The 22,747-nt window shown below is 38.5% G+C and overlaps 1 long non-coding RNA gene across 1 annotated transcript; it reads right to left on the minus strand.

Annotated features, from left to right (window-relative positions):
- Positions 1-10,183: 10,183 nt before the first annotated feature.
- On the minus strand, positions 10,184-17,027 carry LOC104112258 (uncharacterized). Its single transcript, XR_689935.4, has 2 exons — positions 16,046-17,027; positions 10,184-10,447 (listed from the first exon to the last, which is right to left on the minus strand). It is a non-coding gene; the product is annotated as an uncharacterized lncRNA (long non-coding RNA).
- Positions 17,028-22,747: the final 5,720 nt, after the last annotated feature.

The following is a 22,747-nucleotide window of genomic DNA, read 5'->3' on the forward strand; positions in this document are numbered from 1 at the left end:
CAAGTCCAAAGTTGAAAAGTGCTTGGAATGAGATATCAAACTCCCAACTTGCAACTTTTTTCCGAATTTTGACATCCTCTTTTTTCCCCGGACTAGAGTCATTTTCAACCATCTTTTCAACTACATCGGTTGACTCTAATTCCATATTTTTTTTGGTATCATCAATAAGCATAGAGTCGGTTGGCGGAATTTTAATTCTTGATTCCTCAAAATAAAGCTCACTTTCTTCCTCGAAGTTGGACTTTTCTTGAGCTTTTTCCGCACTCTCAAGTTGGTGGGCATAGTGAGCCTCAACCTATATTTTTATTTTATCTTCCAAGGTACGGATATTCTCATCATTTTGAGTTAGTACTTGTTTCAAGTCCTCGAGTGCCAAGTTGTGCTTCTCCTCATTTTCAAGAATGGCCTACGGCATGAGCATCACCTTCTCATTTTGAGCATTTGAGAGTTCTTCTTGGATTGATCAAGTGACAAAGAAGGATTTTTGGCTTCAACCTCTAAGGAAGGTTCTTGGCTATCATTCACTTCCGAGGCTTTTTGGACCTCTAAAGCTTCAAGCATTTCTCCCATTTGTGAGTCCAACCTTTCAAGCGCCAAATTATTTTGGAGACTATTTTCCGAAAGCTCCTCCAAGGTATTTTGCTCTTTGTTTCCCCCTTCAAGTACATATTCTATCATGAGCTTGAACTCTCCATTTTGACCGTGCTCACTTTCTTCCACATCCGTATCCCTATAGTTATCATCACAACAAGTAGAATCATCATAGCGGGGGTTCAAGGAAGGGAAGGACAAATAAGCGTAATTATCCCAATGGACATTTTGACCACCACACTTATCACAAATACTCCACTCACAGGTTTGAGATTATGCGCACAATCCGCCCCCGGGAGAATTTAAATAATTTTGCCACGAGTGTGGTCCTCCACAATAAGGAAAAGGGTCATCAAAGTATGAACAATTACCATCTGACCAATTTTCATTATGCGATTCCATTTTTCAAAACTAAGAAAATAAACAAGAAACAAAACAAGAAGATAAACAAAGTTAAAAAACTAATTACATAAATATTCACAAGTTTGGACCAAAGCACGTACCCTTATTTCTCAAACAACCTAAATACGCCAAATTATTCCCCGACAACGGCGCCAATTTTGATGACATCCAAATCCACTACTAAAAAGTAAATGGACACGGTCGCATGCAATATAATTTATCCAACTATGAGTCGGGGTCGAATTCTATAGAGAACAATATGTAGGCGATTAGGTGTGTAAGAGAATTATTACTTATTATGCTAAGCCAAACACTTAAAAAGGGTTTGAGAAAATATTTATAACTAATTATGAAAATATAAACTAACCTAGAAAGCAAGTAAAATGATCAATGACTACAAGCATGGATACACGGGGAGTTACACTTAAGTAACGATCCAATATATTTCATAATTTTATAAATATGAGCGAGTTTATGTTAATTAGCCTCGGGTAATAATTCTTTATTATCTTCTTCCAAAGACCAACACGACATCCTAATTGAATTATCCCTAAAATAATTAAGAGATTAGGCACACCCGAATATGGCTACAAGTAGTTCAATCCTATCCCTAGGTAGAATCTATAAAGTGAGGGTTAACGCCTCAAGTTCTTGTTAATTAATCTTTCCCAACCCAAAATTATCTTTTCCAAAATCAATTCGAAGTAAATGGGCGAGTCCTAGGGTTAGCTACTCCCTTTGGAAACATTAAAGAACAAGAATAATTAAATAAACAATAACTCACTTCAATATAAATAAAAATCGTTCAATACATAAGCACAACAAGATATTTAATTCACACTTTAAATATTAATATTCCCATAAATAAGATTCAAGTGTTAGAAAAAATACTACTAACTTAAATACTCAATATAAAGCAAGGAAATGGAGAAATGAACATAAATAGGTAAGAAATTCTCAACCAAAATCTTCAAATCTTCAAGACCCAAGTGTGTGTAAAAGAACCCTAGCTCCAAAACTTGTGTTCTCTAGTCGAGAGATGTCAAATATGTCCAGATATTGGCCAAATATCTTTTACAAAATGGGCTAAGTCATGTATTTGTGGGTTTGGGATAGAGAAAATGTGAACTGTCAATCTTGCCGAGGTCTGAAGACTGTTGACAACAACGGTGGAAGAATCCTCGCAGGTGTGGTTCCGCAGATGTGGATACCTGCTTACAGAAGTGACGATTGGTGAAAAATACTATTCTGCAAAAGCGGACCACGAGGCACAGAAGCGCACAGGCAGGTTCGGATCCTTTGCGCAGAAGCATCTCCGCAGACGCGGATGACCAATCGCACATGCGATCCCAGCGGAGATTTGCCCAGTTTCGCAGATGCGGCCTCCAATTCGTAGACGCGAGCTCGCAGACGCGCACAATGTTCTGCAGATGCAGAATCACTTAAGGAATTTGCATTTTTAACTCTTTTTTGCTCAATTCCACTTCAATTGAATTCAACTCTCTTCATGACTTCATTTACCTGAAAATATAGCAATACACACCATAAACAATCTCATATTATAATTAAAGGATAAAAAATCTAAAGAAAATGGACTAAAATAAATGGTAAAATAACCACTCATCACCTGCCTGTGTGCCTTTGGTTTGGAAGGTTTTTGTTTCCCTATTAGCTACAACCTTAAGGGTTAAGTACTTAGATTTCAAAGTTGTTTAGTTGGACTAGTATATAGATTGTCACTTGTTATTACGGTTGGTTTGGTACTCAAATGGGTAAGCAAGGTAGTTGTTTGGGCCTGTTTGCTGGGCTAGTTTGGTAATGAGAGCTAAAGCGCATCAACTGCCATCTAGAGTGTGGGCCTACTCATCCACACAAGGTTCCAAGCTTAGTTGAAGGCCCAGTAGCACCCCTGGGTATTCTGTATTTATGTTGGGCCTGTAGTGATCCTAGTTAGGCCAGTGATCACTCTATTGAGCTTGTAATTATGCTATTTGGGTCTGTAATAACTGAATGATGGGAAATTAATGAAAATGGGGTTGGGGGTGTTCTAATGCTCGCATGAACTGGTAGAAAACATGCCTATAGGGTTTAACTGCCTTGTTCGATATTTGTTTTTTGATTCTACACACTAATAGAAATCATGTCTATAGGAATCGCACACACTTCACTTAACTTGTCTAATAATGGTGCATTATTCAAAGTATGTTAGCTCAAGTAATTGCTACTCTTATTTCCATGTCTACCACTGAACGCTTTAGACAATATGTTTATAGGAATCAAATGCCTTGCTTAACCATTAAACAATATGCATATAGGATACAATAATGCACGCCTTTGATAATACTCATCTAGATACCATGACTATAAGGGTTTAAATAATTAATCAACTTTCTTCTGTTACTTTTATATATTGCCTCACTTAGAGGACATGCCTATAGTGGTAAAGTGTTATGAATTCAAGTCTTATTGTCAATTGTTAGAAATCCTGCCTATAGGATATTGTCACTCTCATAAGAAACCGTTTACGAAATCAATGCTGCTAATTCTGGGTTCTCAAAGTTGTGTTACCGCCTCATTTTGTGAACAATTTAGATATCATGCCTATAGGGTTGTAATACTTTTAATCTACAACTCTGTTAGCCTAAAGTTGTAACGCTGCCTGTACACTGCTGGAAATCAGAATCATCTAGAAGTTATGCCTATAGGACTTAACAGTTATAAATGTCTCTTAACTCTGAAACTGTCTACAGCCAAAATCTGCTCGCGTGCATTTCTTGCTTATGTGTGGGAGGCGAACCTGAGCCATTTGTTGCCTTTATGTGAAGTCCTATATGTTTTGAATGTGCGCCTAGTTTTATCATTTTGATCATCCTAAGTAAAGTCTAGAACCACCCAATAGTAGGTCCAAAGATGGGACGGATAATGCACGCATAGGACGCGACCTAGCATTGAATTAGAGAGCCTTTAAGTAACAACTTTAATATAGTAATCAGTTAGCACGAGCTGATAGTCTGTGCCCACTGAATAATATGAGCAACCCCTACCCTAAGGGAGTTGTGAAGCACGGGGTGATCCTTTAGGCTAAAAAACTTAGGACCTCTTCCCTTTATATGCTTGCTGTTCATACTTAGTCATCAAATATAGACCAACGTAGTTGTGTCCGTATAACCTCTAAGATTTGTACTAGATATTTATATAGTTTAATTCTTAAGCTATTTTCTTTACAATTGTTTATATAGAACCTTCAACTTCCACATCTTTTTTCATTTATATGATCACTTAGCTTAATTCAATAATCCACATAGCGTAAACTTCGGCCGGGACCCACCGTTGTGGACCTCGAAGAGTGCCTAACACCTTCTCTTCGAGTTAATTTGAGCCCTTACCTGTTCTTTGGTGATGTAGACTACTCAAACAGAGTTATTTGCAAATAGTGCCCTAACGAACCTTAACGTTAGGTGGCGACTCTTCCATTTTAGTACCCATTTAAAAGAGTCGTCACACGTCGAAACCCACTTTCGTGAGAAAACGGGGCGCGACACACGTTAACCCATATCCTTATACTGTAGCATGCAAATCACCATCACAACACAATATTAACTCGCACCACATGTGCCCTTATACCAAAACTTACCAAATTCACAATACCAAATGTTACCACAACATATAACCCACGGCTCAACCACAATGTGTACAAGAATCTCAAATTAACAAAATGAATGAAACATTCTCAACAAATAATAATATCTCAACAACCAACAACTTCAACCTCAATGTGTTAATAGCTTTTCACGACTTCAACCTCAATAACTCAAAATAAAGGTATTTCCAAAATGGTCATTTCCAATTCAAATGTATAGCATATGCTTAAAATAGAAAGAGATAGTGTGAAATGGTAACTACATCTAAATGTATGATAACGACTCAACACAACAAGACATCATATAATAACAACTCCAATAAGAATAACATGACAATAAAAGAGGTAACATGATAATAAGAGAGGTAACAATATTAATTAAGGCATATAAGAGCAAGTTTGACAACAAAAGATAAAATATATGTTAACAACGTCAAGTAAAGCATATAAGAGTAATTTAACAATGGAAGATATAATATGATATGACAATGTCAATTAAATGCATGAAAGAGCCTAAGAGTTTAGACCGGCCAAAATACTACATATAAGCCCGTGTACATACTCGTCACCTCGTGTACACGTCTTTCACATAATTCAAATAACATAATTAACTCGTCTTCCATATAATTCAAATAACACAATTAACCCAAATCCTAATGTGTAGTTTCCCCACACAAAGTTAGGCAAGATACTTACCTTAACTAGGACAAATCAACTCTCAAAAATAGCTTTTTCCCTAAAACTCGCCTCTACGGGCTCAAATCTAACCAAAAATGACTTAATAACATCAAAAAATGCAAGAGAAACCAATTACGATTAATAAATGTATGATCTTTACACAATTTTCCAAAAGTCAACAAAAGTCAATCCTAGGTTTGTCCTGTCAAAACCTGGGTCCAAGGGTAGATCCCTACCACCCATAACCCCACGTGTACATATATGTATTTTGTTTTCAAATCTGAGTCCAAATTGACTCTCAAAACCCAAATTTTTATTTTTCAAAACTTTGATAAAAATCCCAAAAATTCTTCTTTGTTTCTCATAAATTTGATGTTAAATATAATATATAATCATGAAATATAGTTTTAAATTGATTAGAATCACTAACTAAATGATTGTAGATTAAAATCCCCTCTCCAAGTCGCCGCCTAGCGAGTCTAGGGTTCTATAATGAGAGAAAATGAGATAAAATCCCGACTTCCAGCCGTTTTGTTCAGTTGCAGATGTCGCAATTGTGACTCTGGGTTCGTAATTGTGAACCCTTGCAATTGTGAAGAAAGTCTCGCATTTGCGGCTGCTGACAAACCCAGGAGATGTCGCAATTGCAACACAGACTTCGCAAATGCGAAGTCTGCCCTCCTTGCAAATGCGACCTATTTATCGCAAATGCGAACTAACCCATCGAAGCATAATCTTCGCAAATGCGAACAAGGTATCGCAATTGCGATATTTGAGTCCCCCTTGTAATGTTCTTAATTGCAAAGCTGGTGCTCGCAATTGCGACACTGTAGCACCAGCACACCAGTAACCTGTATTTGAGTCCAAACCTTTCTGAAACACGTCTGAAACTCACCCGAGCTCTCGAAGTTCCAAACCAAACATCCACACAAGTCTAAAAATATCATGCGCACTTGCTCGCGTGATAAAAACCCAAAAACAACATCTAGAACTACGAATCAGACATCAAAGCACAGGAATTTTAAAGAAAAGTTAAAGAACCTCTAGAATTACAACCAAACGTCTGAATCCTATCAAACCAACTCCGATTGACACAAAATTTTGCGTACAAGTTCAAAATAGCAAAACGGACCTATTTCAAGTACCAAAACCAAAATTTGAAGCTGATAGCCAAAAATTCAACCTATGGTCAAACTTGGGAAAACTTATAAGCCTCAAATTGCCATAACTGAAGTGACGAAATCACTTATAAGCCTCAACCTAGGGACATCCAAATTTAATTCCAGGCATACATACAAGTACAAAATCATGATACAAATCTATCGGATCCATCAAAATACCATTCCGAGATCGTTTTCACAAAATTCAAATATTGATCAATATTTTCAACTTAGGCTTCTAAACCAAGAACCAAAGGGTCCAAATCAATCCAAAACCTTTCCGGAACGAAACTAACCAACCCCGCAAGTCATAAAACCACTAATACACATGTGTGAAGAATCAAAGGAGGAAGTGCGGTACAAATACACATAACGACTGGTCAGGTCATCACATTCTTCCCCTCTTATGAGAAACGTTCATCCTCGAACGTGCATAGAGACATAACTGAAGTGACGAAAAGGTGAGGATAACAACTCCACACGTCATGCTCGGTTTTGCAAATCGCCTTCTCGACCGGATGACCCCTCCATCGAACCTTCAATGAAGCAATGTTCTTTGATCTCAACTTCCGGACTTGCCTATCCAAGATAGCCACTGGCTCCTCAGCATAAGCCAAATCCTTGTCCAATTGGACTGAGCTGAAATCTAATACATATGATGGATCACCATAAGACTTCCGGAGCATGGAAACATGGAACACCGGGTGAACTGCTGACAAGCTAGGTGGCAATGCAAGTCTGTAAGCCACCTCACCAACTCTCTTAAGGATCTCAAAAGGACCAATATACTTAGGGCTCAACTTTCCCTTCTTCCTGAACCTCATCACCCCTTCATGGGTGAAACCGGAAGCAAAACCCTCTCTTCCACCATAAATGATACATCACGGGCCCTCCGATCAACATAACTCTTCTGTCTAGACTGTGCTGTACGAAGTCGATCCTAAATCAATTTGCCTTTCTCCAAGGCATCCCAAACCAAATCAGTGCCCAACAACTTAACCTCACCCTGCTCAAACCAACCAACTAAATAACGGCACCGCCTCCCATATAAGGCCTCACAATGAGCCATCTGAATACTCGATTAGTAATTGTTGTTGTAGGCAAACTTTGCAAGCGGTATAAACTGATCCTATGAACCCTCGAAATCCATAACATAAGCACGTAGCATATCCTCCAAGATCTGAATGGTATGCTCGGACTGCCCGTCCTTATGGGGATGAAATGTTATACTCAACTTGACCCGCGTGCCCAACTCATGCTGCACAGCTCTCCAGAAATACGATGTAAATAGAGTGCCTCGATCGGAGATTGTGGATACCGGCACACCATGGAGACGAACAATCTCGTGGATATAGATCTGAGCCAGCTTCTCTGAAGAATAGGTAGTCACCACTAGAATAAAATGTGCCGAATTGATCAGCCTATCAACAATAACCCACATTGCGTCAAAATTCTTCAAAGTCCGTGGGAGCCCAACAATGAAATCCATGATAATACGCTCCAGCTTCTACTCGGGAATCTCAAGTCTCTAAAGCAAATTGCCAAGCCTCTGATGCTCGTACTTTACCTGCTGACAGTTCAAGAACAAGCTACATACCCCACTATATCTTTCTTCATTCTTCTCTACCAATAGTGTTGCCTCAAATCCCGATACATTTTCATAGCACCCGGATGTATGGAATACTGCAAACAGTGGGCTTCCTCAAGGATAAACTCACACAACCCATCTACATTGGGTACACATATCCAGACCTGCATCCACAACACCCCATTATTACCGATAAAAACCTCCTTGGCATCGCCGTGATATACCGTATCCTTAAGGACAAGAAAATGGGGGTCATCTTACTAACGCGCCCTGATGCACTCATATAAATAGGATCGAGAAACCACGCAAGCAAGAACTCATCTAGGCTCCGAAACGTCTAATCTCACAAACTGATTAACAAGGCCTTAACATCTATGGCTAGTGGCGTCTCTGTTGCCGGTGAATATGCCAAACTGCCCATACACTCCACCTTCCTACTCAATGCATTGGCCACTACATTGGCCTTCCCGGAATAATATAGTATGGTGATATCATAGTCTTTAAGCAACTCTAACCATCTCCGTTGCTGCAAATTAAGGTCCTTCTTCTTGAACAGATGCCGGAGACTCCGATGGTTGGTATAGACGTCACATGGAATGCCGTACAGATAGTGACTCCAAATCTTCAATGCGTGAACAATGGTTGCTAGATCTAAGTCATGCACATGATAATTCTTCTCATGAACCTTCAACTGCCGGGATGCGTAGTCAATCACCCTACTGTCTTGCATCAACACCGCACCAAGCCCAATACGCGATGCATCACAATACATAGTGTAAGACCCCAAACCTGTAGACAACACCAATACTGGGGATGTAGTCAATACAGTCTTGAGCTTTTGAAAGCTCGCCTTACACTCCTTAGACCATCTGAAAGGAATACCCTTCTAGGTCAATCGAGCCAAAGCAGCAGCAATGGACGAGAAACCCTCTACAAAATATCGATAATACCTGACCAAACCAAGAAAACTCTGAATCTCAGTAGCAGAAGACGGTCTAGGAAAACTTTGAACTTCCTCAATCTTCTTTGGATCTATCTTAATCCCCTCACTAGATACCACGTGACCCAAAAACACCACCAAATCAAGCTAAAAGTCACACTTTGAGAAATTTTGCATATAACTTCTTATCCCTCAAGGTTTGGAGCACGATCCTCAAATGCTACTCAGAGATGCAGGAATATACCAAGATGTCATCATTGAATACGATGGAGAATGAATCAAGATATGACTGGAATACACTGTTTATCATGTGCATAAATGCTACTGGGGTGTTGGTAAACAGCTGCCTATAATCGATACACTAGAAACTCATAGTGGCTATATCGAGTCCTGAAAGCAATCTTCAGAATGTCTGAATCCCGAATCTTCAACTGATGATATCTTAACCTCAAATCAATCTTCGATAACACTCCAGCACCTTGAAGCTAGTCAAACAAGTCATCAATGTGCAGTAGTGTGTACCTGTTCTTGACTGTAACTTTCTCCAGCTACCTATAATCGATACACATCCTCATAGTACCATCCTTCTTCTTCACAAACAAATGGAGCACCATAAGGCGAGACACTTGGTCGGACGAAATCCTTATCAAGAAACTCTTCTAGTTGCTTCTTTAACTCTTCAACTCCACCGGTGCCATACGATATGGTGGAATAGAAAGGGGATGAGTGCACGGCACTAGGTCAATACCAAAATCGATATTCCTATTGGGCGGCATGCCCCAAATGTCTGTTGGAAATACATCTAAAAAATCTCACTACTAGAACTGACTTAACGGTAAACATATCAGCACTAACGTCCCTCACAAAGGCTATATATGCCTCAAACCCCTTCTCAACCATTCATCGTGCCTTAAGAAAGGACACAACCCCGCCGGAATATAATCCAATGTACCCCTCCACTCCAACAATGGGAAACTTGGCATAGCCAATGCCACGGTCTTGGCGTGACAGTCCAAAATAGCATGATAGGGAGACAACCAGTCCATACCCAAGATCGCATCAAAGTCTACCATATTGAGTAGAAATAGATCAACGCTGGTCTCATAACTACCAATGGCACCTAGACTCTAAGACTAGGTAAGCCTGACATTCATCGATAGCTTAACAGAAATAACAAACCAAGATAACAAAATAAACCTATAAAGCTCATAATAACTCCAAAACAGAAAATCAGTAACAAAATCCCCAAAATCGGTAGAACCGAGTCATAAGCTTTAGAGAATGTACTAAAACCTCTAATACAACATTGTCCGATAATAGGATGAACAATAGTAAAGTAATAACAGAAGGTGACTCTGAGGCCTACGAGCGTCGAGAAGGTATACCTTGAAGTATCCAGATATAATTGTACGATCACTAGTGTCCGACACGAGCAGATGTACCTAGATCTGCACAAAAATATGCAGAAATGTAACATGAGTACACCACAACGGTACCTAGTAAGTATCAAGCCTAACCTCGATAGAGTAGTGATGAGGCCAGGTCAAGACACCTACTAGCATAAGAAAACTGAACAGAGCATAGTATAGTCTAATAATGGAAAGTGAGGAAATAAATGAAAATAAAGCAGTACAATAATGTAGGCTAATGACGAAATTTAAGGCGGTAAAAGCAACAAGAAGTGAACACATGAGGAGAACAACAAGTGATCAAATACGGACAAATACAAGTAAGACAATGAAGAAAACAACGAGAATTGTCCAACCAACAAGCTTTTTTAACATACAATATACAACAAGAATCACAACCGATGTATCATACCTCATAACCTCATTTCACAAATCACAATCACAACCTTTTCTTATATCGCCGCGTGAACCTTACATTTAGATATTTTTGAAAATATTTTCACGAAATAGCTACACGCGCTTTAGCCCTCTTATGTCGCCATGTGGCTTCAAGTAATTCCCTTACTAGCAACACGCATATAAATCTCACTTTATATCGCTGCATGCACATTAACCCTATCCTTATTCACAATATCACAACACAACACAATATCAACTCGTACCACATGTTCCCATATACCACAACTTACCAAATTCACAATACCAAATGTTACCACAACATATAGCTCATGGCTGAACCACAATGTCTACAAGAATCTCAAATTAACAAAATGAATGAGAAATAGTCAACAAGGAAAGTTATTTTAACAACCAACAACTTCAACCTCAATGTGTTAATAGCTTTTCACGACTTCAACCTCAATAACTCAAAATGTTTCCACGAAATGACAATTTCCAATTCAAATACATAGCATAAGCTTAACAATGAAAGAGATAATATGAAATGGTAACTACATCTAAATGCATGAGAATGACTCAACGCAACAAGACATCATGTAATAACAACACCAATAAGAATAACTCGATAATAAAAGAGATAACATGACAATAAGAGAGGTAACAATATCAATTAAGAAATATAAGAGCATGTTTGACAACAAAAGATAAAACATGTGTTAACAACATCAAGTAAAGCATATAAGAGTAATTTAACAATGGAAGATATAATATGATATGACAATATCAATTAAATGCATGAAAGATCCTAAGAGTTTAGACCTGTCAAAATACCACATATAATCCCGTGTACACACTCATCACCTCGTGTACACGTCTTTCATATAATTCAAATAACACAATTAACCCAAATCTAAAGGGGTAGTTCCCCCCACAAAGTTAGGCAAGATATTTTCCTTTACTAGGATAAATCAACCCTCAAAATAGCTTTTCCCCTAAAATTTACGTCTGCACGACTCAAATATAACAAAAATGATTTAATAATATTAAACAATGCAAGAGAAACCAATTACGATTAATAAAGCTATGATCTTTACACAATTCCCCAAAAGTCAACCCCGAGCCCACCTAGTCAAAACCCGGGTCCAAGGGTAGATCCCTACCACCCATAACTCCACGAGTACATACATGTATTTTGTTTTCAAATCCGAGTCCAAATCGACTCTCAAAACCCAAATGTTTTATTTTTCAAAACTTTGGTAAAAATCCCCAAAAATCCTCTTTGCTTCTCATAAATTTGATGTTAAATCAAATATATAATCATGAAATATAGTTTCAAATTGATTAGAATCACTAACCAAATGATTGTAGATTAAAATCCCCTCTCCAAGTCGCCTCCTAGCGAGTCTAGGGTTCTAAAATGAGAGAAAATGAGATAAAATCCTGACTTCCAGCCGTTTTGTTCAGTTGCAGATGTCGTAATTGTGACTCTGGGTTCGTAATTATGAACCCTCACAATTGCGAAGAAAGTCTTGCATTTGCGGCTGCTGACAAACCCAGGAGATGTCGCAATTGCAACACAGACTTCGCATTTGCGAAGTCTGCCCTCCTTGCAAATGCGACCTATTTATCGCAAATGCGAACCAGGTATCATAATTTCGATATCTGAATCCCCCCGTCATGTTCGCAGTTGCAAATCTGTATTTGAGTCCAAACCTTTTCAAAATATGTCTGAAACTCAACCGAGCCCTCGAGGCTCCAAACCAAACATCCACACAAGTCTAAAAATATCATACATCAAAATGCATGAATTTCAAAGAAAAGTTCAAGAACCTCTAGAATTGGAACCAAGCATCTGAATCCTATCAAACCAACTCCGATTAACACCAAAGTTTGCAGACAATTTCCAAATAGCAAAACAGACTTATTCTAAGTCGCAAAATCAAATTTCAAAACCAATAACTAAAAAGTTAGCCTACGGTCAAACTTGGGAAAACTTCTAAGCCTCAAATTGTCAACTTTCGGCAAAATAAGTCAAATCAACCTAGGGAGATCCGAATTCGATTTCGGATATACGCACAAGTCCAAAATCACGATACGAACCTATCAGAGCCATCAAAACACCGTTATGGGTCTTTTTTCAAAAGTCAAACACTGGTTAACATTTTCAACTCAGGCTTCTAAACCAAGAACCAAAGGGTCCAAATGAACCCAAAATCTTCCCGAAACGAAACTAACCAACCCCGCAAGTCATAAAACCACAAATGCACATGTGTGAAGTATAACAAGGGGAAGCGGACCGTAGATAGACATAACAACTGGCCGGGTCGCCACTGTTCCTCAAAAGCGGAGGGTCAGCTTTTGGAGGAAGCTGCAGATGCGGCCACTGTTCCGCAGAAGCAGGACCGCAGGTCCGGTTAAGTGAGCCGGAGGTACGAGAATCACTGGGTAGATGTTAAAACAAGGGTTTTGGCCATTCTTCTCATTTTGGATTTGTGAAACTCGGTCTAAGGTGATTTTTGGGAGACTTTTTACTACAATTAAAGAGGTAAGTTAAGTTTAATCACTTTGATGTTAGATATTGATTACTCATTGATTATTACACTTAGTTTATGTGAATTAGAAGTGAAATTGGGGATTTTAGACTATGTTGTTGGAGAGTGATATTTGATGGTTTGAGGGTCAATTTGTCGATGGAATTGGATGAAATTAGTTTGGTTGGTCTTGAATTGAATGGGTATTCGGAATTTGTGAATCTAGTCGGGTTCTGGGGTGCGGGTCTGGGGTTGACTTTTTGGGTTGACATTGCATATTTGATTCAAGTCGTTAACTTTATCATTTGGAATTATTTTTTATGGCTATTATTAATGGTATTAAGTTATTTTGGCTAGATTTGAGCCGTCTGGAGGTTGATACACGCGGGAAGGGCTTGTTAGAGGAGTGATTCGGCTTGCTTGAGGTAAGTATCTTACCTAAACTAGGTTGAGGCACTGGTTGCCTGAGTTATTTGTGATAGCTACATGCTATGTGTGGCGTATATGTATGGGGTTGAGCCCATACTCGGGCTAGTGCTTAGGCTATGATATGCCTTGAATTGATTGCTAAGCTTCATGTTGTGATGTTTCTCCTATTTGTACCCATATGTGAGCTATTTATAACCACATTAGAGATTACGTTAAGGTTATTCTCTCAAGTGAACCTGATAAACTGCTATATCATGATGAAATTGTCTGTTCTAGGTGTGATAGCACACATTGCACATGCCTACACCATAGCATGTTATTTATACCAATCTAGGAGTATGAAACTCGATAATCATTGATCTTGTACATGTATTATTGTATATTTGCTTTTTGTGTGTTATGATTTGGACTGGTAGTCTGTGATCAAGCCGGGCGAATTGTGATTATTGGCACATGAGTTGTCCGTGCGATTGGTATTATCAGCACATTAGTTGTTCATGCAGCACATGAGTTATCTATGCGGATCCAGATATTGATATTATTGGCACATGAATTATCCATGCAGCATGGGAGTTGTCCTTGCAGTTGATATTATTAGCACGTGAGTTATCCGTACAACATGTTGATATAGATCCATCCCCCTAGGGTCACCCTCTCATGTGCCTTCTTGATGGTGTACATGCGGATTTGAAGAAACTGATAAGTGGTTTGGTACGGATATGGAAATATTGAGGAAAATCTTGCCAGTGTTATCTTTGGATTTTGCATTTCATCTTTACTTACAATTTGCGTGGTTAATTACCTGACTTATTTTCATATCCTCTTTATATGTTGTATCACTGACTGAGCAGAGAACTTGAGTAATTGTGCACACACATATGGTTCTTTCTGTGCTTTATGACTTGATCAATTATTTTTCTGTACTTGTTGAATTGATGAAACTGTATAGGTTATAGCAAGTATCATTTATAATTCTTGCTTCTTTTACCTTGCCGAGGTTAGTTATGATACTTGTTGAGTGTCACACCTCTTTTTTTCCGAAGAATAGGGGAGTTTTTCCAATTAAAGTGACATTATTCGAAATGAGATTATTTATTTAACTAGAGTTGCTACTTGGAATATTTATTATGGTGTCCCAAGTCACCGGTTTATTTTAAAATCCTAAATCGAAGACATTGACTCTATTTATGCTCCGCAAACACAGAAGACCGAGTAAGGAATTATGTTAACCCGGAAGAAGGTGTGAGGAACTCTCGAGTTCCGTGGTTTTAGCACTGTCGCTTAACAATTAATACTTGGCTTAATTATCTGAATTATTACATATCTAAAAGCATATTGTGCATTTTATCTTTTACCGCTTTTAATTAAATTGTAACCGCTTTTATTTTTAGCCATTTTTAGTATTTATGGAATTTATTTGAACAAGTCACGATGTCGCGCACTTGTTATTTTTATACACATTGCAAATCACGTCACGTGAAACGTACCCGCAATTTACAACATATTTATTTTATTATTATTTTAAATTGGAGTCAAGTCACGTAAACGCGCACTTGAATTGGGATTTACATATCATGACCATGCCACGTGAACCGTACCCATAGTCACGATGATTTATTAATTAATCGCGCCTAAAGCAACTAGCGCATTTGAATTATTTTTTCTACTTCTAGATTATTGTGAAGGACATAGGTTATGGAATAGTTGTGGGAAAATATAGTATTTAACATTTTTTACTAAATAAAAAAAATGGATTAACTTATATCTAAACCCAGATTCCTTCTAATGCACACCATTAGTAAAATAACAATTAAACTCCACAAGCTCACTAAACACATTAGATTATTTAAACAACTCTCAAACTCAATGTAGCAAACTAGGCACACTCGGAAGTCTATAATTGAGTTCCACCCCAATAAATAAACACTCTTATATAAAGATATAATCTAACTTGTGCCTCTCTAGTAATATTGATCCACTTGTTTCCATTAAGCAAATAAATAATTCGTGGCACACACGGAAGAGTAAAAATCAGATTTTTGGCTCAAAGAGCGAATTCTTGAGGGAACGCCTCAACCATAAACTAATAGATCAGAACATAAAACCAACAAAATTATCACCTAAGCAATACATGGTTAATTTAAGCAAATATGCAGCAGGATATTTCAAGCAATAATCTTTATCTAATCAAAATAAATAAATAAATTCGAACCAGCATCTAAAGAAAAATCGACGCACAGATAGATCAATAACAGAGAATGAAGATAAGAGATTGGACCTCTATTGATTTCTTTGCAATTTGAGAAAAAGGACAAAACAAACTCTGACACGTGAAACCAAACTTCAACGCCGAGACCGATGGGAAAGCGGCATCCAGGACACAAACAGAGTACTCGGACAGAAACTCGCCATTGACTGGAAACCTTGAACCCAGCAAAACATCACTGTTTTAGGTGGGGAAAAAAAAGACTATTCTGAGGTATTTTTATGGCCAATTTGGTGTATTTTTCTGGATTTTCTTTGCGTTATTTGGGCCGAGGTGAGGACATTTTTTAAACTGTTTTTGCTGGACTTGAGGGCTATTTTCGGAGCTGATTTTCGGGACTGTTTCAGCTGAATTTTGGGGCTGGATTTCACTGGTTTTACTGAGTTTTGGGGACTGTTTTGATCATGTTTTGGGGGTGTTTTTCAGCAGTGTTTTGGCTGTATTTTGGCTGGAATTTTGGACTGTTGTTTAGGCTGTTTCGAGGTGATTTAGAGGCTGGTTTATCGAAAGTTTTCAGCTCATTTTTGGAGCTTTACTCGGCTGGTTTCAATGGAGTTTTAGGGGGTTGCTTTTGGGGTGTTCATGGCTGAAAAAGAAGAGGATGTATGGGGGTTTTGGGTGGTGTTTTAGTGGCTTTATGACTAATTTACAGGGTGGTTTAGGGGGCTTTTTGAGCTAATTTTCACATTGGGAAGAAAAGTTCGTGAGCTGCCGCTATAGTGAAGAAGAAGTCGTGGATTTTCATTGCTGCTATGAGGAAGGGAAAAATCCCTCTTTTCTTTCCAATCCCCCGTTTCTCTCTCGTTTTTCAGCGATTTTCCCCAACCCCCTTTTTGTTTGTGCTCTGTTTTTCCCTAAATGTGTGATGAGTGTGTAGATATATAGCTGAGTGAGGGTGTGAATATAGTGCCAAAAATGTGAGCAGGTGAGTGGATATTACTTGGGAGGAATCTTTCTCTCTTTCCAATGCACTCCAAAGAAAAAATATGTTATGTGAGAGAACGTGAGGCACGAAAATGAAATTGGCAATGCCAGGGAATCTTTTGCAACTTGGCCATTTCTGATTGGTACTTTTTATTTTTTTATTTTAAAATTCTTTTCTTTTTAAGCCAAGTAAAGAAAAATACAAGGACAAAATATTAGCTAAAGTATCTCTTAAAAGAGAACATATTTTTTTTGTGAGTTTTTCTTTTCTTTTTCAAATGAACAAAAAATTAATATTCTAAAAATGTGAATCATTTTGATGGTTTTTAATTTTCTCAAATAAAACCTATAAAAGGGTGAAACAAAAGCTAAAATATCAAGATTAAACTTAAAAATATTTAAATACTAAAAAGTGGTGAAAAAACTAAATATGGTCAAAAATTAGATGCTCATAACATGCCCCTCTTTGCTTGGAAACATGAAGAGTTTTCAGCCAAAGGCAAGGTGAGCTGTGTGACTAATTTTTGATCAAACCATTATTTAAAATGGAAAGAAATAAGATAAAAGAGTGCAACCGAGTCCTGCTTGTGGACAACCTACATATCCCGAGTTATAAGGGAATAAGGTCGCGTGTAGTTCAAGGAGAATGATGGAATGCTGGAATGATGAGTTCGAGAGTCGAGTGAGGTTCCGTCGAGGATCTGGTCCGTGGTCCTGTTATTACATCAAAATCAAAATCAAAAAAAACTAAACAAGCCTATTAGCTATGAGTTACAAGATTCTTATTTATAAGTCTTTGAAAATATGATCTAGAGTCTTGACAGGTTCTTCACACAGACTCTGATCTGAACCTTGATGCTTGCTAGCTGCAGGTGTTAGTTCATTCTTCTAAGGCCTTTTCAGATCAAAATGAAAAATGCAATGCTCCTGACTTCAGTCATGTCTTGAGCAGTCCACATTTTTTCATTTCCTTCTGCATTTTGGATTCACTTATTTTTTCTTTTCTTTTATTCAGAATTGATCCTTCTTCTTTTGGTCATCTCGAACCATTTGCCTCGACGTAAAACCTGTTCAGACACCAAAACAAATAAACGAACGAAATTTTTCTGTCCCAATTTTTATTAGGAAAATATTGTGAATTATTTATAACAAAACTCTATACTACTTTATTTATTGAAAGCAATAAAAGGTCTGGATTGGTGTACCCTGGGAAAACGTGATTCTTTGGGAATGGTGTACCCTGATTGTTTAAATGGTGCCTCAACTAAGTATTGGTATACCTTATGTTGGGGAAATGCGATGAGGGAATGATGTACCCTATATTTAGCAAAGATATCAGGGAGTGGTATACCCTGCATTTAAGATCAGATTAACTAGGGATTAGAGACCCTAATGTTGGAGAGAAGACTAGGGAGTGGGGACCCTATGTCTAAAATAACATTAACTAGGGAGTGGAGACCCTATGTTAGAAAGGAGACTAGGAAGTGGAGACCCTATTTCTAAAATAAAATCAACTAGGAAGTGGAGACCCTATGTTGGAAAAGGAAGACTAGGGAGTGGAGACCCTACGTCTAAAATAAACGTCAACTAGAGAGTGGAGACCCTATGTTGGAAAGAGAGACTAGGGAGTGGAGACTCTATGTCTAAAATAAAATTAACTAGGGAGTGGAGACCCTATGTTGGAAACGGAGACTAGAAAGTGGAGAACCTATGTCTAAAATAACGCCAACTAGGGAGTGGAGAACCTATGTTGGAAAAGAAGACTAGGGAGTGGAGATCCTATATCTAAAGTAAAATCAACTAGGATATAGAGACCCTATGTTAGAAAATGAGACTAGGGAGTGGAGACCCTATGTCTAAAATAACGTCAACTAGGGTGTGGAGACCCTATGTTGGAAAAGAAGACTAGAGAGTGGAGACACTATGTCTAAAATAAAATCAACTAGGGAGTAGAAACCCTATGTTGGAAAAGAGACTAGGGAGTGGAGACCCTATGTCTAAAATAACATCAACTAGGGAGTGGAGACCCTATGTCTAAAATAACATCAACTAGGGAGTGGAGACTCTATGTTGGAAAAGTGACTAGGGAGTAGAGACCCTATGTTGGAAAAGTGACTAAGGAGTGGAGACCCTATGTCTGAAATAATGTCAAGTAGGGAGTGAAGACCCTATGTTGGAAAAGAGACTAGGGTGTGGAGACCCTATGTCTAAAATAAAATTAACTAGGGAGTGGAGACCCAATATTAGAAAAGAGACTAGGGAGTGGAGATTCTATGTCTGAAATAACGTCAACTAGGGAGTGGAGACCCTATGTTGGAAAAGAGACTAGGGAGTGGAGACCCTATATCTATAATAACATCAACTAGGGAGTGGAGACCCTATGTTGGAAAAGAGACTAGGGAGTGGAGACCCTATGTCTATAATAACGTCAACTAGGGAGTGGAGACCCTATGTTGAAAAACAAACTAGGGAGTGGAGACCCTATGTCTAGACCCTATGTTGGAAAATCCAGCTAGGGAGTGGTGTAGCCTATACTACCATGATTTTGAACTTTGTTTTTTCTTTCTTTTTTCATCATTCATTTTTTTTTTCAATTTAGAGAACGAGTAAATGCGGGAAAAATTTTTGGAGGAGACTTCCCTTTTGGAGTTGTTGATGCAAAGTTGTTTCTAGCCTTCGCGCAGTTTCTTTTTGGTTGCACCTGCTTCTTGCAAGGTTGCTTTTGGATTGTACATGTTTTCTGTTTTTCAAACAAAGAACAATTGTTAATTTGAAACGGTGGTTGGTTTTGCGGCCTTAAGTGTTTCAGTCACTTGATATTGGCCAGTTTCTTTGATGATACTTTCACTTGCAACTGGTTGTTTCCTGAATACCGATTGCACTTCTGGCCCTAGAGAACCCTTGGATTTTCCCAAAACTTTGCCATGACGGTTGGTCGCGTGGGACTTAACCTTTTTGAACTTTATTTTGCCTGTGTAGGACTTTTACTTCCTTCTTCCAATTTTAGCTTAAGAGCATTGGGGAACCTTTGGCTTTTGCCAAGGCGGTTAGCCACTTGGGACTTAACCTTTTCAACATCATTTTACCCTTATAGGCACTTCAATTTGATTTTCTCCTTCCAAGAGTTTTTTGATTTTGAAGTATCGACTACCATGGCCAGTCGGGGTCGACTTGATGCCCCTGCCAAGGCTGGGTGTCATTTTTGCATATTAGTGTATCAAACGAGAACCCTGTAAATCAGTCTTGCTATCTCTTCTTTGCCTTAGTTTTTTGGAACAAAGTTAGACCGAAAACGATTAAAAAAAAAAACAAATAATTGAATGAAAAATGAGTTTAAACGAGAGTTGTCCTTTTCGGGGAACGGAAAGAAGGACTTATCTGGAATACCTACGGACTTCAATGAACATGACATGTCTTTTGGACTGGATGCCTGATCAGTGTGAATCGTTCGACTCTCACAAATTCATCACAACTTTTGCCTCGAAACCGAGAAACTTTGCCCAGGATTGTGTTGGTGCCAATGGCTGTGAGGATCCTCTTTTTCAATTAGTGGCGCCCTCTGCGGGTTTTCACCAACTGACCTCTCTCATTTCTCTTCTCACCATCGCCTTATAGTGCTCTTTGTGTGTTTTCACTAAAAGGACTCTGTCATTTTTAATTTCTCTACTTACCATCGCCTTACGGTATCCGTGAGGATTTTCACAAACAAGACTCTCTCATTTTATTTCTCTCATTTGGTTATATCAGATCCAAGTGATTGTATCCTTCAATTCTTGAATATTCTCGTTGATTGATCGGAAGGACTTGAAAATAATTTGGGTAAAAAGGATTTGGATTGAATTATAACTTTAGAACCTTTCAGGCGAAACTATCGTTGAACCATTGTAAGATTTGCCCCAGTTTCACTTTTGGGAGGAATGTGGATTTTTGTTTTAGTATGACTGAACCCCAGAGAGAGGCTGTCTACGTATCCTTTCGGAATCAAGTCAAACGCAGTTCAATGAACTTGTTTGGATTTTTGTTTTGTTTTCTTTTTCTTATTCTTTCTCTCTTTTTTTGTCTTCTTTGTTTTGTTTTTCTTCTCTTTTTTATTTCTTGTTTCTTTTTTTTATAGCATCTTCAGATTCTAAGAGTGTAATCAAAGAAAGGTAACCAGTTCAAAAGGGTTAGCAAAGGGTTGATAGTGTTTGAATAGCGAGAATGAAAGCCTTCATCATCCCAATTAGAGAACATTAATAATACATAGAGGGTAAAACATAGTACCTTTTGACTACATCCGCGTTGACAGTTGTTTCAAGGGCATTTCCTTCGATGCTTCCCAGGTACAATGCTCTCTTTTGCAGTAATCGCGTTACAATCTATGGACCTTTCCAATCCAGAGCCAATTTTCTTTTAGCTTCTTCATGAGGTGGGAGGATACGTCTCAGAATGAGTTGTCCTATTTCAAATTTCCTGGGCCGCACTTTCTTATTGTAGACACGGGCCGTTCTTTGTTGGTACAACTGCCTGTAGAAAACTGCGGCCAATCATTTTTCATCAATCAGTGTCAATTGTTCCAATCGGTTCTTGACCAATCATTATCCTCAATCTCGGCTTCAACAATGATGCGAAGAGAGGGAATTTCAACTTCTTCCGATTTCATTGGGACTTGGCTTAGGCCTACTGTTCCAATTCTTTATTTATTTTCTCACAAGCCTTATTTTCAACATATTCTGCTTCTTGATTCATTATTTCGAGGTCTGACAGTGTTTTAGGATCTGAGCATGAAGTCCGCAAGCATGTCATGTTATTAAAATCTACATTAACAGAACTGAAAAGAGAATAAGAAAGGTGAAAATATTAAGAAAAGAGACATTTGTTAACGATAAAATATTAATTTCATTTATTTGAAACTTTTATTTAATATAGAAGAGTTTACATCAGAAAGAAAAGCAGTGAAGTAAAACATCCAGATTACACCCTGAAATAATTCGTACGCAGAAAAGACAGCAAGACCGGCTACCGAGACTCCCATCTAACAAAGAACTTTTCAGGTTTGCCACTCGTTTTTAGGTTTCTCTTCTGCCGCGATAATAGTTAATGTGGCTTTCAATGGTGGATCGTCAAGTCTTCAACAGCCCTTTTGAGGGTCCAGCAGTCCTCTGTATCATGTCACACTGCTCTAGAGTGGTATTCACATCTAGCATCAGCTTGATGCGAGGGGGACTCGGGGTTTGGCCGGTACGGGGCCACTGGCTGCAGCAGACCTAGCCCGATTAGCTTTTGAAACAAACTTGAATATGATTCACGGCTCTCTTGGGCAAGGATTGTATTGGGGAATATTTGGTTGGGGATTATATGGAGCTTGGTAGGGATGGGAATTTCTAGGAGGTGGAGCTCGGTTTTGTGTATAATGTTGTGGTCGTCTGTAAGGTTGCACGTTCATTACCGCATAGGGAGGTGGTGCCACGGCATAAGCAGCATCTTGATGGGGATAATAGTGTTGTGGGATCTTAGGAAGTATATATAATTGGTTAAATGACCTACGGGCCCCCCTCGAGCTCGAAGCCATCATGGCTCCCTCTTACCTCCTGCTTATGTTCATTAAACCCCCTGAACCATTCCGAACGGTCTGTGATGTTGCCTTAAAGGCAGCATGTCTCAAGATTTGGCCCGTTTTTAAATTATTTTTGACCATCTCCCCAATTTTGATAGCCTCGGCGAACGGATTACTTATAGCAGACATCATGTTCTGGAAGTAGTCCGCCTCTTGGGCCTGTAGGAAAACCGTAACCATTTCTGCTTCGTCTA

The sequence above is a fragment of the Nicotiana tomentosiformis genome, chromosome 10, assembly GCF_000390325.3.
Source record: "Nicotiana tomentosiformis chromosome 10, ASM39032v3, whole genome shotgun sequence".
NCBI classification, from domain to species: domain Eukaryota; kingdom Viridiplantae; phylum Streptophyta; class Magnoliopsida; order Solanales; family Solanaceae; genus Nicotiana; species Nicotiana tomentosiformis.